This window comes from Ovis canadensis, chromosome 9 (genome assembly GCF_042477335.2).
Source record: "Ovis canadensis isolate MfBH-ARS-UI-01 breed Bighorn chromosome 9, ARS-UI_OviCan_v2, whole genome shotgun sequence".
In the NCBI taxonomy this organism is placed as follows: Eukaryota; Metazoa; Chordata; class Mammalia; order Artiodactyla; family Bovidae; genus Ovis; species Ovis canadensis.
Window position 1 is genome coordinate 71,853,024 of NC_091253.1, and position 16,674 is coordinate 71,869,697.

The window sequence follows — 16,674 nt, forward strand, 5'->3', positions numbered from 1 at the left end:
CTCCTTTGCTTTTCACTTCTCTTCTTTTCACAGCTATTTGTAAGACCTCCTCAGACAGCCATTTTGCTTTTTTGCATTTCTTTTCCATGGGGATGGTCTTTACCCCTGTCTCCTATACAATGTCATGAGCCTCTGTCCATAGTTCATCAGGCATTCTATCTATCAGATCTAGTCCCTTAAATCTATTTCTCACTTCCACTGTATAATCACAAGGGATTTGATTTAGGTCATACCTGAATGGTCTAGTGGTTTTCCCTACTTTCTTCAGTTTAAGTCTGAATTTGGCAATAAGAAGTTCATGATCTGAGCCACAGTCAGCTCCTGGTCTTGTTTTTGTTGCCTGTATAGAGCTTCTCCATCTTTGGCTGCAAATATAATCAGTCTGATTTCGGTGTTGGCCATCTGATGATGTCCATGTGTAGAGTCACTGCTTGTGTTGTTGTAAGAGGGTGTTTGCTATGACCAGTGTGTTCTCTTGGCAAAACTCTATTAGCCTTTGCCCTGCTTCATTCCATATTCCAAGGCCAAATTTGCCTGTTACTCCGGGTGTTTCTTGACTTCCTACTTTTGCATTCCAGTCCCTTATAATGAAAAGGACATCTTTTTTGGGTGTTAGTTCTAAAAGATCTTGTAGGTCTTCAAATAGAACCGTTCAACTTCAGCTTCTTCAGCGTTACTGGTTGGGGCATAGGCTTGGATTACCGTGATATTGAATGATTTGCCTTGGAAGCAAACAGAGATCATTCTGTCATTTTTGAGATTGCATCCAAGTACTGCATTTTGGACTCTTTTGTTGACCATGTTGGCTACTCCATTTCTTCTAAGGGATTCCTGCCGACAGTAGTGGGTATAATGGTCATCTGAGTTAAATTCACCCATTCCAGTCCATTTTAGTTCGCTGATTCTTAGAATGTTGATGTTCACTCTTGCCATCTCCTGTTTGACCACTTCCAATTTGCCTTGATTCATGGACCTGCCATTCCAGGTTCTTATGCAATGTTGCTCTTTACAGCATCCGACCTTGCTTCTATCACCGGTTACATCCACAACTGGGTATTGTTGGAACACACACACACACACACATTTATATATATGTATATATATCCTCCCTTTCAGACCTCCCCCCACCCCCATCCCAGCCCTCCAGGTCACCACAGAGCACTGAGCTGAGCTCCCTGCACTATAGAGCAGCTTCGCACTAGCTGTTTTACACATGATAGTGTATATATATGTCAGTGCTACTCTCCCAATTTATTCCACCCTTCCTTCCCCCTGCCCCATGTTAATGATCATTCTCTCCATCTGTGGCTCTGTTCCTGTCCTGCAAGTAAGTTCATTGGTACCATATTTCTAGATTCCACATAGATATGGTAATATTTACTCAGCCATAAAAAAAAAAAACAACAGAATAGGGTCATTTGTAGAGACAAGGATGGACTCAAAACTGTCATACAGGGTGAGTCAAGGTGAAAGTCGCTCAGCTGTGTCTGACTCTTATGCGGACTCCATGGACTATAGTCCATGGACCTCTCCAGGCCAGGATACTGGCATGGGTTGCTGTTCCCTTCTCCTGGGGATCTTCCCAACCCAGGGATCAAACCCAGGTCTCCCGCATTGCAGGTGGATTCTTTACCAGCTGAGCCCCCAGAGAAGCCCATACAGAGTGAAGCAAGTCAGAAAAAGAAGGGTATCTTGATGTCAGTGTGTGCTGTCCACTAGGAGCCTATAGCCCAGCAGGGGAGAGTGGGATGTAGACCGACAGTTACACTCATCGCCCTTTACAGTCTCTTGGTTTATGCATTTAATTTGTATCCACGTTTCTTTTCATTCCCTTTAAAAAATAACTGTAGGGTAGACACGTTATACATGTTTTACAGGAATAAAGACAATATAGGTAAAGTCAAAGAGGATAAAAAGCCTGGCTAGAACCATTCTTCTCTATGGTTTATATGCTTCTGTAATCGTTTGCGTGTGCGTGCAACTGTGTGTATTTACGTGTGTACGTTTCTCTCTTTATCCCTTTCAGCATCTGAATAATGAGGCAGTATGTCAGGGGTTGTTTTCGGAAGTACAAGGAGATCTCTGCCTACAACATTTTGCAAGGCCTATTACTTCAAATCTGAGAACAGTGTGAAATTTTCTGGCTAAAAATCCAGTGTGGTGTGCCTAGGGGCACCTTCCTGGCCTTAACATAGATTCTCAGGTAACCTTGTGTCACTCCGCTTGTTCATTCTTCAGGTTGCTGCTCTGGTCTTGGAGGAATTAATCTAATGGGCACAAAGAAGGCTGTTCTCTGTCTAAATGTAACCTGATTTTGGAGTGTTCCTACTTTAAAAACAGATTCCATCTGGATGTAGAACAGCTGGGACACGAGTGGTAACCAGGAAGTAGTGCTGTAAAATGAAACTTTAGATGGATCTTTAGTACTTAAACCTGAGGTCTGTTAAGTCTTCTCTCTATATTGATCTGGTTTGAAATCTTTATTTCAAGATGTGTTGTGTATAATGGTATGTTTCAATAATTGTGTCTTCTTGCTCATTATTTTAACTACTGAATTCTGTGGGTCAGAATATACTAGTTGGATCGTTATGGAGTTTCTGACCAGGTTCTGAGTGAGTTCCCAGTGGAACTATGAAGATCTGGGATAATTTTGGAAGGCTTGCTTTTGTTACTTTGGAAAACTTTTTAAAAGGCTGTAGGTCCCAGAACTTAAGAGTTAGAAGGGGTTCAGGAGAAACAAGGCTAAAATAAAATACTGAATATGGACCTGCAGTTCAGAAACAAATAGGTGTCAAGTAGTACTCTTGCTTGGAAAACCCCATGGGCAGAGGAGCCTGGTAGGCTGCAGTCCATGGGGTTGCTACGAGTCGGACATGACTGAGCAACTTCACTTTCACTTTTCACTTTTCACTTTTGTGCATTGGAGAAGGAAATGGCAACCCACTCCAGTGTTCTTGCCTGGAGAATCCCAGGGACAGAGGAGCTTGGTGGGCTGCCGTCTATGGGGTTGCACAGAGTCGGACACGACTGAAGCGACTTAGCAGCAGCAGCAGCAGCAGCAGCTAGGTTAGTGAGCTGATTGATATTTGTACCATTTCAATAAGCTTCAGAAGCGTATTCACTAAATTTAAGTAACATCAGTAAGTCCACTCAAGAAATAAACTAAGTAGTACCTACTCGTTTATGGCTCATATAGTTGATCATGAGACTATCAATACGAATGACCAAAGGGAAACACTGTCCAGGCAGGAATTTAAATTTTGGAGCAGATACATAAAATATTGTATTGATAGTAATAACTCTCAATTTGAGCTGTAGAAAAACAGAGTAACACAGAAATGCCAAGGTAATCCAGTATCATTAATGTTTCACAAATGTATGTCAATAACCTCACCCTTGCGTCTCTACTGGTAAGATATTTCTGAGTTTTTTTAAAAAAATTCTTTCATGATCAGAGTTGAACTATATTTGACTTTCTTTCACCTATGTGACAGTCTTCATTTTTCACTTTTCTTCAATGGACACTTTACACAATGTCTGGTTTGGTTTTCTTAATCTCTTCTATTTGGAAACTTCAAGTGGGTTCCTGTTTTCTACAAGTGCTCTGGCCTCATCAACTGGGATGCGAGATTCTATCTTACAAACCTTTGTAACCACATGTTTTAGTGATGCAGACTCTTCCCTTGCCGCGCTTGTATTGGAGAGTAACCCTTTGTTTCTTTTACATCCTATTTGCTGCAGTTCTGTTTTCTCTTCCCTAGAATTGTGCATTTCTTATTTCTTCCTAGGGATCATCTTCACTCTGATCTACCTTAAATGTTTCTACTGCTCTTGACCACATTATATTCTTTTACTATGAATGAAATTAATAGTGGAGATAATAATAACATTCATAAAAATATTAGTGAACATTTAGGAATTAACTGCTTGTCTCCAAAGGAATTTATTGTTTGCTCTGCTGATTTTGGTGCATAATCCTATGTCATCCTGTATTTTTATTGAGATGCTTACTGTGAACTTTCTTTGATACAGGAAGCTTGTTTCTTAGAAAGCAATCATTTTCTCTTAAAATTCCTTCCCCTTTTGGTCATTAGCAGCATTCTTTAAAATATACTATGTGCTCAATAAATTTAAACTATATATGAATTAATTGATTAGAAATTTTAGTATGAAATGTCCTTGTCCACAAGCAGAATGCATCCATGATATTCAGCTCTTGTTGTGGTACTTTATGTTCCAATCTGATGAACCAGGATGGTTTTTTAAACCATTAATATTCTGCATTCATGGAAGAGTAAACAGGAACCTTATTGAGAATTAAATGTGTCAACTTTGGCTTTATAGCCAGAATATCAAGCTTTTGCGAAGATATCAGTTTTCAATAAATTATATGCACTAACCATTAATAGATTAATATATATGAATATAAATGAATGAATATAATAATAATATAATATAATATAAATGAATCCAGAACATGGTGACCCTGTTTCCAGGACTATACCTAATTGTTTATGATAAGAAAACTTTAGGATGGTTAGCACTATCTTATCAGATGGTAAAATCAGAGACAATATTGTTGATATTAAGCTATTTTGATCACAGTAACGCTTTTTCTATAACATATAGAAGCTTTATCCATGTTCCAGTAGTAAACACTTTGGACGGAAGAGCTTATCTAAATTTTGTGAACATGGAAGATAAATGAACTGTGTACTCCTTCCAGAAAAATAGAAATTTCCCACAGCATTTATGCATTATCCTTTATTTTACAGAATTGGACATTTTAACAAAAACGCCACTGAAATGACTAACACCTCAAAGCCTCCTTCAGTTCCATTAAGAAGTCACATTCTCTCTTAAGACAGGATGGCCTTTTACACTTGCTCTTTCTCCTGCCTGACTCCCTTCACTCTCTGCTCGTGCTTGAACAGCTTCTGATCTTTTAGTTTGCACACAGTTTTACCCCTAGAACTCTTTCTTTTGATATCAGTTCTGGATCAGGCACCTGCCTGGTTTTCTTTCCTGTGACTAGACTGGAAGCTTACTGAGGACAGGCTTCCTGTCTGCCTCCCTCCCAGTTAATTCTCAGCACCTAACTCAACGCCCACAAAAATACATGTTGGGTGAATATATGTGATGTTAATTTATTCCTGAGTATAAGCATCAGTCATCATAGCATATGGTCAATTTTGTCTTGGTTGCACACAAAAAAATAAGGTTCAGTGCTAGATGGACATTGATGCCTGCACTTACACTTGACCATGGATGCTGGGAAAAACATTCAGGTAACAGCTTGTTTGGGTAAACATTTGGAGTTTCCTCATGAGAGTTAAGGATGCACAAGGGGATAAGTTATAGGACATTTTGACAAGACTAACTGTATTCTAAGTTACTGAATCAGACTAAAACGGTTCTCTTTCAAGCAGTATTCCTGGTCATCAGTAAGTATTCTTGAGTAATGGTATCTTTTAATTTGTTAGTATTATCAGAGTATTTCATGTATTTTTTTTTCAGCATTCCTACTGTGGACTACAGGCCTTACATTCCAGAGTTCACCTACTCTTTTAGCTCGTTTGGACCATACTGATGATACTTTGTGAAGGAGAATTCCATTTTTATTTTCATAAACCAGGGCAGGATATTTGGGAAGCTACAACCTGTTTTGTTTTTTATATTTTCCTTCCAGAATATGGCAGCCTACTTAGCAGGCTACAGTTTTCTTAGAGAATTCTATCATGACTCACTTTTAATGTAATTTGTTCTATTTCAACCTTAAAACAGGGCATTCTTAATATTTTAACAAGATTAAAAGGACTGGATGTCACATGATATATTAAATTTTTCATGAAGTCATTTTAGTAATAGCATTTTATTTTCTGAATCAAACCTGATTTGTAGCCTAAATAACCAAGTCGTCATTTGCAGGTATGAAGATAATCTTACTAGATCCCAGTATTGTTTGTTTAGGTGAACTCTGTAGTCATCTGATTTTGAAATAACTGGGTGAAACTGTCACTGTGAAATGTCATGTCACCAAAAGTTCAAAAGAAATGTGTGCTGTGAGCTCAGTTGCTCAGTTGTGTCTGACTCTTTGCAAGCTGGTGAACTGTGGACTGCTAGGCTCCTCTGTCCATGGGCTTTCCCAGGCAAGAATACTACAGCAAGTTGCCATTTTCTTCTCCAGGGGATCTTCCTGACCCAGGGATCATCTCCTGTGTCTTCTGCATTACAGGCAGATTCTTAACTCTGAGCCACCTGGGCAGCCTCGAAAGAATCATGGAAGCAGTTAATTTTAAATAAAACAACATGGGGCCACTGTTCTCTAGGCATTGTGCCGCTCCTTTCACAGTTTGTCTCATCTATACCTCTAGTTGTTTCCTGGAGGCAACAGGTAAATGTCTAGAATATTTGTGCTTTGATGTCCAGGAAGCGTCAGAAGTGGGGCCAGCCACCTAGTTCTTATTCTGCTTAAACTCAAGGTTCTTAAGCTCATTTAGGTGACTATAATCTTGGACTTCATGGTTCTCTTGGGGAAATAGTGGTAAATTATCATGTCACACAAACCTGGAGTGATTTCCATTGGATAAAATGGATTATATTATATCTGAAAGTGAAAGTGAAGTCGCTCAGTCGTGTCCGACTCTGCGACCCCATGGACTGTAGCCTACCAGGCTCCTCCTTCCATGGGATTTTCCAGGCAAGAGTACTGGAGTGGGTTGCCACTTCCTTCTCCAGGGGATCTTCCCAACCCAGGGATTGAACCTGGTTCTCCCTCATTCCAGGCAGACGCTTTAACCTCTGAGTCACCTATTATGTCTGCTTGTGCCTAAAAAACAAATAGTAAATGTCCCATGAAATACATATAACACACACTACTTTTGAGTTTTTCTGTTAACATTTGTATCCTGCTTGTTCATTTTTTTAGAAGCCACGTGATGATAGAAGCCAAAGTCTTAAGAAAATATTAACCATGTGGAAGGTTTAAAACTGAATAGAATTTTTACCTATTAACTTTTGGTGCAAGATGAGAAACACACATCATTCTTCAATGTGTGAGATGGAATACCTTATTACATATTAAGGAGAGCAATTACCTTAGGTCAGGGTAGAATCTGCCACACTTGATTTCAACAGAGCATTGTTCTGCCTTATAAAAATACTCAATTTCGATGTGTGGATTCTCTGAAAAAGCCACAGTATTGTTTGACTGTTTTTCATTTCTTCCATCCAGTCTTCTCAGGTAAGCGGGTTCCTTTAACCCCTTTTCAATTCCAGTTTTTCTATTTGTTAAAATAGGGCAAATAGATTCGTCACTGTTTCAGTGAGGGCTAAATGAGAAAATTGTGTGAGCCACGAAACAGATGGCTGGTACAAAATAGATAATCAGCAAGTATGCGTACTCTTCCACCTTTGCTTAGCCTGTCTCTGTGGTCTCATGCAGCTGCCACGTCCTAGTGATACACTTAGTACCTGCAGATGTGTCTTTGTTTTGCCCCTTTCTGACCCCATCCCCCCACCAGAGTCCAAAGCAGAGATTGCTCTCCTGTTTGCTTATATGCGGGCCGTCTGTTGCTGTTTGTTCCTGTTTTGGTCTCTGACCTCTATTTAATCCTTTTGCTCTTTCAAATCTCTTGTCCAGAACTCTTATTTTCTTCTCCCTTCATTTCTCTTTTCTTCTTTCTTCTATTAATACCGTCTTGCTACCAACTTGGCACATCCTGGCTCGGCCAGAGTAGCCAACGACAACATTCTACTCCGCTGGATGGCTTGATTTGCCCTCAGAGAATAGCACCTGAAAGGATTCCTCTCCTTAGATTAAGTGTCCTCCGGTCCTGGCAGAGCAACTTCTGACTCTCTGAAAAATCACACACACACACACACACACACACACACACGCACACATATGCACGCACATACGCAATAACTTACTATCTGGAAAATGCATAAATCTAAAATCTGTTCTTCAGTGAGCTATTACAAAATAAAATACACCTGTATAATGGTCTCTCATGTCAACAAAGAGACACCGCTGATGCCCTCCAGGTCCCCTCCTGTTCTGTTCTTTTCCCTTCACCAGAAGTTCATCACTCTCCTGACTGCTCACACTTTAGATTGATTTTGTGTATTTTGAGACATTGCATGCATTAACGCCCAGCATTCATAATACATTAAAAGTATGCATCTTTTTATGTCTGACTTCTCGTGCTCAACATCCTCATTAGTGAAATTTATCCATGTTGTTGTATGTAGTTTGTTTTTATTGCAGTATAGTATCCTATTGTATGACCATACATTCCACTGTATTTGGAATTTTTGAACCTGTTCTGTTGATGTACACAAGCTGGTTCCAGTTTTGCCAATTCAAATAATGATGTTGTGAGTATTCCTGCGAATGTGTGTGTGCGTGAACGTGTGTGCATCCTCACATTTTAAAATTGAACTTCTGGTTTTATGTCATTCCAGATGCTTTAAGTTGCTAGGAGTCTGATCCAGATGTTTGAGATTTGACTGTATTCTTTTATGTTCCAGCTTATTCCTTTAGAAGACAAACGTGTGTCTATTTTTATACATTATGCTATTAATAGAGACTATTTTAGATTTTGGAATATTAGAAGATATGTGGTAAAAATTTGTGAATAAAATATATATGTATAAATGCATGTAGTTGTGGTAAATATTAGTATATTAATATAGCATAAATACATTGAGTACCATATGATATTCACATATAGGACAAATAATCATGCAGATATATGAACTTCTAAAATTCATTTTACTGATTACAGGCATTATTGCAGATTTATTACTATATGCTGCTGCTGCTGCTGCTGCTGCTGCTGCTGCTAAGTCGCTTCAGTCGTGTCCAACTCTGTGTGACCCCATAGATGGCAGCCCACCAGGCTCCCCCGTCCCTGGGATTCTCCAGGCAAGAACACTGGAGTGGGTTGCCATTTCCTTCTCCAATGCATGAAAGTGAAAAGTCAAAGTGAAGTCGCTCAGTCGTGTCCGACTCCTAGCGACCCCATGGACTGCAGCCTACCAGGCTCCTCTATCCATGGGATTTTCCAGGCAAGAGTACTGGAGTGGGGTGTCATTGCCTTCTCCATATTACTGTATAGAATGTACTTAATTTTTAATGACCCTTCCTCTAATTAAGTAATTCAGTCCACAAATATTTTCAGTATGTAAATTTATGTAGATATATATATATATATAGAACTCAAATCAACCCAACATAGTTGTGTGATTCACAGTTTCAAAAAAATAAATAAATAGTTCTTGCTTCTTAATACTTATGCGTTTGTTACTCTGTGACCATAGATCCAGAACAATGATATCTGATTCTTTGTTAAGGCTTAAAAAATGTCAAAATTAGTACTTTGAGTCCGTATGTGTAGTTGTGTTAATGATGGGGCATCCCAGTTGGGCTCAGTGGTAAAGAATCTGCCTGCTAATATAGGAGACATGGGTTTAATGCCTGGATTGGGAAGATCCCCTGGAGAAGGGAAAGACAACCCACAGCAGTATTCTTGTCTGGGAAATTCCATGGACAGAGGAGCCTGGCAGGCTACAGTCCATGAGGTCTCAAAGAGTCTGGACATGACTTAGTGACTAAACAACAACAGTGTGTTAACAAGACCACTATAATAACATTATCCTAGCTTTTATTCTTGTGAGACTAACGTCCAGAGAGTCAGGCCTTCCTCGAAGAGATAAACACTAGGTAGAACTTTCTAAGTGTGCTAATTCCCATCTATCCAATAAGGACTTTGGTGAGTGTTTATTCTGTTTGGTAGGCTAGCCTCGTGGGGAGGGCCATGTTAGTATCACTGAACTTTTAAAACACTTGTATGTCCCTTGACTTAACGTGCTACGCTATTTTCCTCTAATGGTCATTATCAGAGTGTGCTGATACAATAATAATTTCATTGTTAATAATGAGAGTGTGCTATAGCCTCTGCCAATCATTGATAATGTATAATGTTTAAATATGTGAATTAATTTTTATCAGTTTTTATTAACATAGTCACTGACTTGAAGGATATGAGTTTGAGCAAACTCTGGGAGATAGTGAAGGACAGGGAAGCCTGGTGTTTATAGGGTCTGAAAGGGTCAGACACGACTTAGCAACTGAACAACAATGCATGAATGGGTCTATTAATACTTTAATTGACATTGATAATATTAATAATGGTATTTTCTGGTCTGGGGGGGCTTTATAGCCTCCTGAGGTGTGTATGTGCTCAGTCGCTCAGTCGTGTCCGACTCTTTATGACCCCGAGAACTGTAGCCCACCAGGCTCCTCTGTCCATGGGGATTCCCCAGGCAAGAATACTGGAGTGGGTAGCCATGCCCTTCTCCAGGGGATCTTCCCAACCCAGAGATCAAATCCAGGTCTTCCGCATTGCAGGCAGATTCTTTACCATCTGAGCCACCAGGGAAGCCCTTACTGAGGTAGCCTAAACCATAAACAAATAATTACACTGTGTTGTGGCAAGTACTTCAAATGGAGACATGCATACATTGCCACAGATGATAGTGGAAAAAACTCAACTTTTGCCCAGGAAAATTGTGAAGACCTTTGTAGAAGTGAATCCAGGTAGAGACTTGAATAATTTGGTAACTTTAGTCATGTGCTGGGTATTAGGAGGACAATTCAAAAGTTAGGATAACACTGTAGTCCATGAGAATATTGAGAAGATTGTATATTTGCTTGCCACAAGGATAGAACCAATCAAGTATATTAAGTGCATTTGGTGGTAATCTTTGTAAAATGTTATCAGGTAGTTTCTATCAGTTTTATGTCTGTGAATGCCTTGCTTAATTATGGTTCATGAAAATGTTAGGGGATTTGTGAGAAATGCAATGGTAAACCAATTTTGGTTTTATATTCCTTCAGACTGAACTCTTCTATGTCCTAAGCCTCTGACCTCACTCGGCAAGTTGATCTAACTTTTCTAAATTTTAGTTACTTCGGCTGTAAAATGTGAACAATAATAGTATCTTACTTAAAGAATTGTTGAAAATGAAAATCAAAGGAGATAATACATTCCTGGCATAGTGCCCAGCTCATGGTAACAACGTAGGAAATCTTTTGTCTTAACTAAAAATTTAGGTTATGATATACATTAACGTTCACAATTGTCAGCCTAAAAAGTCTAGTTTTGAATTTTGTTTTCTTTCAAAATTTGATTATATTTTGAAGGAATTATTTGTAAGACACCTGAATCTGGAATTATATAAATATATATATTTTTCCTTTACTCTTGTTGTGACAGGTGTCCACAACAAGATTGACAGAGAAAAGAAATTACTAATTGGGGTGCAGGTGGTGAAAATCTTTTCCAAAGATGTATGTGTATGTGTGTGTGTGTGTTTAGATAGATTCTTAAGTTTATGTTGAACTTGAATGTGAATATTGAATAGACTAGCTGTATAAAGTATTTAATGAGTGAGCCTGTTTCTGCCCTTATTAATCCTGCAGCCCCACTCATATGCATCACATCACCATTCTTTCTCGATTGGTGAATGGTGAAGGAGGCGCTCTGGGGTCCAAGAGTAACCTGAATACGTGCTGGTCCTCTCACGCTTGGCCCTCACTGTGACCTCACTCCTATGCTGGCTTTGAGTTTAAAATTAACTTCAAATTAATTCCCTGTTTCACATTTACTTTGGCATCTACCCAGCTATTTCTATTTTTAAATTTATTTTTAATCTTTTGTTTTCATCTTTGAGGGTAAGGGGAAACCAGTAACAGTAGAACAAAATCCAAGAGCCCAAGAAGCTAGAGCCTTTGATTTGCAAGGGTGATGTAGGGAGTCTGCCCTCCATATAGGTCGCTTCTCTTCTATATTACCCAGAAACACAAACCAGATTCTATCAAGCTTTATAGGAAAGGATGCAGTCACGTACTTAGTACTAAGACACATGTTTCTGACAATGGTTCAGACATTAGTTCTATCTTTTATTACGAGTAGAGATGAATCTGGAAGCAGAGACTGAGCTGGGAGTGGGGTTTGCATGTGGGTTAGATCTATTCTGTCCAGTATTTTCAAGCAGTTGAGAACCACTGATGCTACTGTAGAGTCCCTCAGTACAATTCTGGGTCATTCTCTAATCTTTGTCCACATACTGTAGCTCCCTAACTCTTTGCCATATTTCTGTTCCTAATTTTAATCAGATAAATTTTGTTATTAAAAAAATCCTTTATGCAGTTATATGTGTAAACTGTTAAGCTCAGAGATAACACTGGGCTTATATCCATACATGCTTATGCATATATGATTTGGATGTCAGAGATTGTAATGTGCATTGATGTTTATCTCATGCATTTTTTTTCCCTTGGCCTTCCAGCATGACTGTGATCTCTACCATTACACATTCGGTTGAAATACTGAATCTAAATCTTTAATGATAATAGAACCTGATCTTCTTTTAATGTTTATAAACAGGCTGGAAAAAAATACAAAACCCTTCAAAATGGTCTACTTCATATCAAAACATCTCCGTTTTCTTGCCAATTAATGAAGGGATACTTATTTTGTTTTAAAACATCACATATTATTTTATGTAATATTTTAGAAATTTTACATATGTGTAAGACAGGAAGACAATTACTGTACAGAGCAGCATCCGGCACTGGGCCCGGCAGAACATTAGTGTTGTTGGTAAACGGCAGTAGGTGACTTAAAGCCAAATGCGATTGGGAAATTCCAGTACAAATAGAACAGACTTCCCCGCTGTATAACTCCCAGGATTTTTCAGAGCTGTAGTAGCTAATGTACACTGTACATCTGTGAAGAGGCAAGTATAAAGTATACAGTTTCCATTAAACTTACTTTGAACAAAGAACTTCCTTACATTTCTTTTTAAAAAACTAGTATCATTGAAAGAACATAGAGAAAATTCTTGAATTTCTTCTTGTCAGCTGTACTTAAGAAGTTATCATAGTAAAATTCCAGATAGAGCCTAGCTAAATTTGGGGTAAGCATGGGAAGACTGTCCTGAAATAATTGTTTATTTTTAAAAAAAAGTCTTACAAATTATGAAGGAATTCTGTGTGTACTTTTCTTTCCCTACATACTTAGAGCTTTTGTCATCCTAGGAGTCAGAAAAAAGTGATTTAACGTATTCTACTATAATAAGTTGCTTTCCAGTTTTAAAATATTTTCTGTTTAAAACAGGACCAGTTTTCTTTGGAAAATTTCAATGTACTTAAAAAGAAAAAAAAGATGAATGATTCCATCCTGTGTCTGTAAAGTTTTTTTGTTTTCATTAGAAGAGAAAATGATGCTGAGTTGCTTACCTTAAGCATTTAGCAATAACTAGGGTATAATGGGCTTCCCCAGTAGTACTCAGCTGGTAAAGAATCTGCCTTTGATGCAGGAGATCCCAGTTCGATTCCTGGTTGAGGAAGAAGAGGACAGTCTGGGAAGAGATATCATGGAGAAGGGATAGGATACCCACTCCTGTATTCTTGGGCTTCCCTGGTGGCTCAGACAGTAAAGAATCCACCTGCAGTGTGGGTAGACTTGGGTTCAGTACCTGGGTTGGGAAGATCCCCTGGAGGAGGGCATGGCAACCCACTCCAGCATTTTTGCCTAGAGAATTCCCCATGGACAGAGGAGCCTGGTGGGGTACAGACCATGGAGTGGCAAAGAGTTGGACCCAACTGAACGATTAAGCACAGCACACAGGGTGGTATATAAACCAGATATCACATCATTAGTGTGTTCTTTGGGCTTTTCTGGTGGTTCAGACTGTAAAGAATTTGCCTGCAATGCAGGAGACTGTGTTCAGTCCCTGGGTGAGGAAGATCCCCTTGGATATTGGAATGGCTACTCACTCCGATATTCTTGTTTATAGAATTCCATGGACAGAGGGGCCTCAGTCCATGGGGTTGCAAAGTGTCAGACACGACTGAGCAACTAACACACTGTGCTCTTCATTACACAGTGTGAAAGATATCCATCAGTACTGTTTATTAACTTAAACGAGCCTTTAAAAATACATTCTAAACAAAGATCCCTGGCCTCTTGGAACTTACATACAGAGCAGCAGACACTCTGAACTTACTTTTAATTCTCTTTATTGCCTGTATGCATTTGCTGATATCTCCTGATATTTGTGCCTTACCTGGCAGATTATTTATTGAACTGCTAGTATCTAATGGTGAGAGTTTTTAAGCTGCTTCCTGTGGTGCCTTAGGGATGAACAAGTATAGGTTTTCGAGCTACTTACCAGTACCTTGTTGTTGCTATGTTAATAATAATGTTGTAAGCAAGAACCGTTGAATATGATGGCGTAAATTTATGTTCCCATCACTGGCTACTTTTTATATGTATATGGCAATGGCACCCCACTCCAGCACTCTTGCCTGGAAAATCCCATGGATGGAAGAGCCTGGTGGGCTGCAGTCCATGGTGTCGCTAAGAGTCGGACACAACTGAGCGACTTCACTTTGACTTTTCACTTTCATGCATTGGAGAAGGAAATGGCAACCCACTCCAGTGTTCTTGCCTGGAGAATCCCAGGGACGGGGGAGCCTGGTGGGCTGCCGTCTATGGGGTCGCACAGAGTTGGACACGACTGAAGCGACTTAGCAGTAGCAGCAGCATATACATTTGTATATATGCATACACATTTATATATATATATATACACATTATTATGAGTTATATATGACATTTGTTAAATTTCATATTATGAAAAATTATATTTAACACAGAAAGTGAAGGTTAACACAGAACTACATATAATATAAATTAATATTTTAAAATATGTGTGTGTGTGTGTGTGTGTGTGGGTATATGTGTGCATGCTCAGTTGCTCAGTCATGTTCGACTCTTTGTGACCCCATGGACTGTAGCCCATCACGCAAGAATGCTGGAGTGGGTTGCCATTTCTCCTCCAGGGGATCTTCCTTACCCAGGAATCAAACCCATGTCTCCTGCCTTGGCAAATTCTTTACCACTGAGCCACCTGGGAAGCCTGTGTGTGTGTGTGTGTGTGTGCGTGTGTGTACACAAAGGACTTCCCTTGTGGCTCATCTGGTAAAGAATTTGCCTGCAGTGCGGGTGACCTGGGTTTGATCCCTGGGTTGGGAAGATCCCCCGGAGAAGGGAAAGGCTGCTGCTGCTGCTGCTAAGTCGCTTCAGTCGTGTCCGACTCTGTGCGACCCCATAGATGGCAGCCCACCAGGCTCCCCTGTCCCTGGGATTCTCCAGGCAAGAACACTGGAGTGAGTTGCCATTTCCTTCTCCAATGCATGAAAGTGAAAAGGGAAAGTGAAGTCGCTCAGTCATGTCTGACTCCGTATTCTGGCCTGGAGAATTCCATGGACTGTATAGTCCTTGGGGTCACAAAGAGTCAGACAGGACTGAGCGACTTTTGCTATCTTATATATAAAACCAGTATTAGCTCTCAATATCCTTCATGGCAATTGTTTTAATCTTGTATCTGGTTTTGTACTCTTAAAAAAAATGAAGAATATCACAATGAAGAGTAGCCCTGGCTCTCCTTAACTAAAAAGAGAACCCGTGCATAGCAGTGAAGACCCAGCACGGCCAAAAACAAATGAATTTTAAAACATGAGCCAAAACTTTGCCTAATATGCTTGGTTAAGCAGTTATGTGACGATGGTGAGCATTCTTATTGAATTGTCATGGCATGCATCCGTTAGAGTCACCATATTGTACCTGCATGTTAATTTACCAAATGGATTTGCAGTGACTGATACAGATTTCTTATGGGAGGACTGAGACAGCTGTTCACCAGTTACAGAGCTGGATTGAGGTAATTGAGACTTTCCTTTCAATTGAACAACAGATTGGAAAACAGACAAAGCAACATTGATATATTAAAAGTAAACTACCTTTAATATACAAAGATGTATTTTGGCAAATGCTAGGAAGAAAGTCAAAGGCATTCCTACAGAGCACAACACTAATTATTTTTGTTATCAGTAGAAATCCAATTTACATACAAATGAAATGTCAATTTCTCTCATAACCATCTAGATAAAGAGATGCATGCATACTTTTCCATGAGCTGTTCTTTTTGAACTGAAGTGCTATGTTTGGGTCTTTGCCCTTGGACCAGTTAGAACAGTCTCAGTTTAACAAAGAAGAAAGGATAAAGTTGAGCCTGGCTCAGGCAAACATGCAAAGTCAGATTGGCCTGTTTGAATCAACAGTTGTCATTGTAGATTTTTTTAAATTGTTTTTTTTTTTCTTGGAGAGGAAAACAAAAGGAAGAATGACATATGTATGGGCAATGAATAGTAATGTTTCTTAATTTGCTTAGTGAAATTGTGATCTTATTCAAATCAGAGTTTTTAATACATTTGCCTCTCACCTGTTATGAAGGGGAAAATAATGATCCTTTCTCTTTGATTTTCCATAATGTATACTTACTCTGTTTCAGTTTTCCCATTAATGAAGTAGGCGCATGCTTCATTTTTTTCAGGATTCTCCTACAGTTTCATTTAGACTTTTAAATGTCTAAAAGTCTTTAAAGTCAAACTCCCCCCCCCCATTTTTTTTTTGCAATTGTTTAATAGGAGTAAGTACTTACTGAAATTCTTTCTCTAAGATGTATATATATACATGGATACTCATTTTGGCAAATATGACATTATTACTTATTTAGTCGACTATCTCCTTTTACCTA

The 16,674-nt window shown here is 39.1% G+C and overlaps 1 protein-coding gene across 4 annotated transcripts in view; it reads left to right on the top strand.

Moving 5' to 3' along the window:
- The window catches only part of TRPS1 (transcriptional repressor GATA binding 1), a 276,051-nt gene that overhangs the window by 29,704 nt on the left and 229,673 nt on the right, over positions 1 to 16,674 (top strand). Inside the window, exon 1 of one of the 4 annotated variants that reach the window (XM_069600367.1) lies at positions 7,076 to 7,243. The exons of the other annotated variants lie outside the window; for them this stretch is intronic. The gene's annotated coding sequence lies outside the window, so the exon portion shown is untranslated. Of the gene's footprint in view, positions 1 to 7,075; positions 7,244 to 16,674 lie in introns of those variants that run through there. 4 annotated transcript variants of the gene reach the window in all.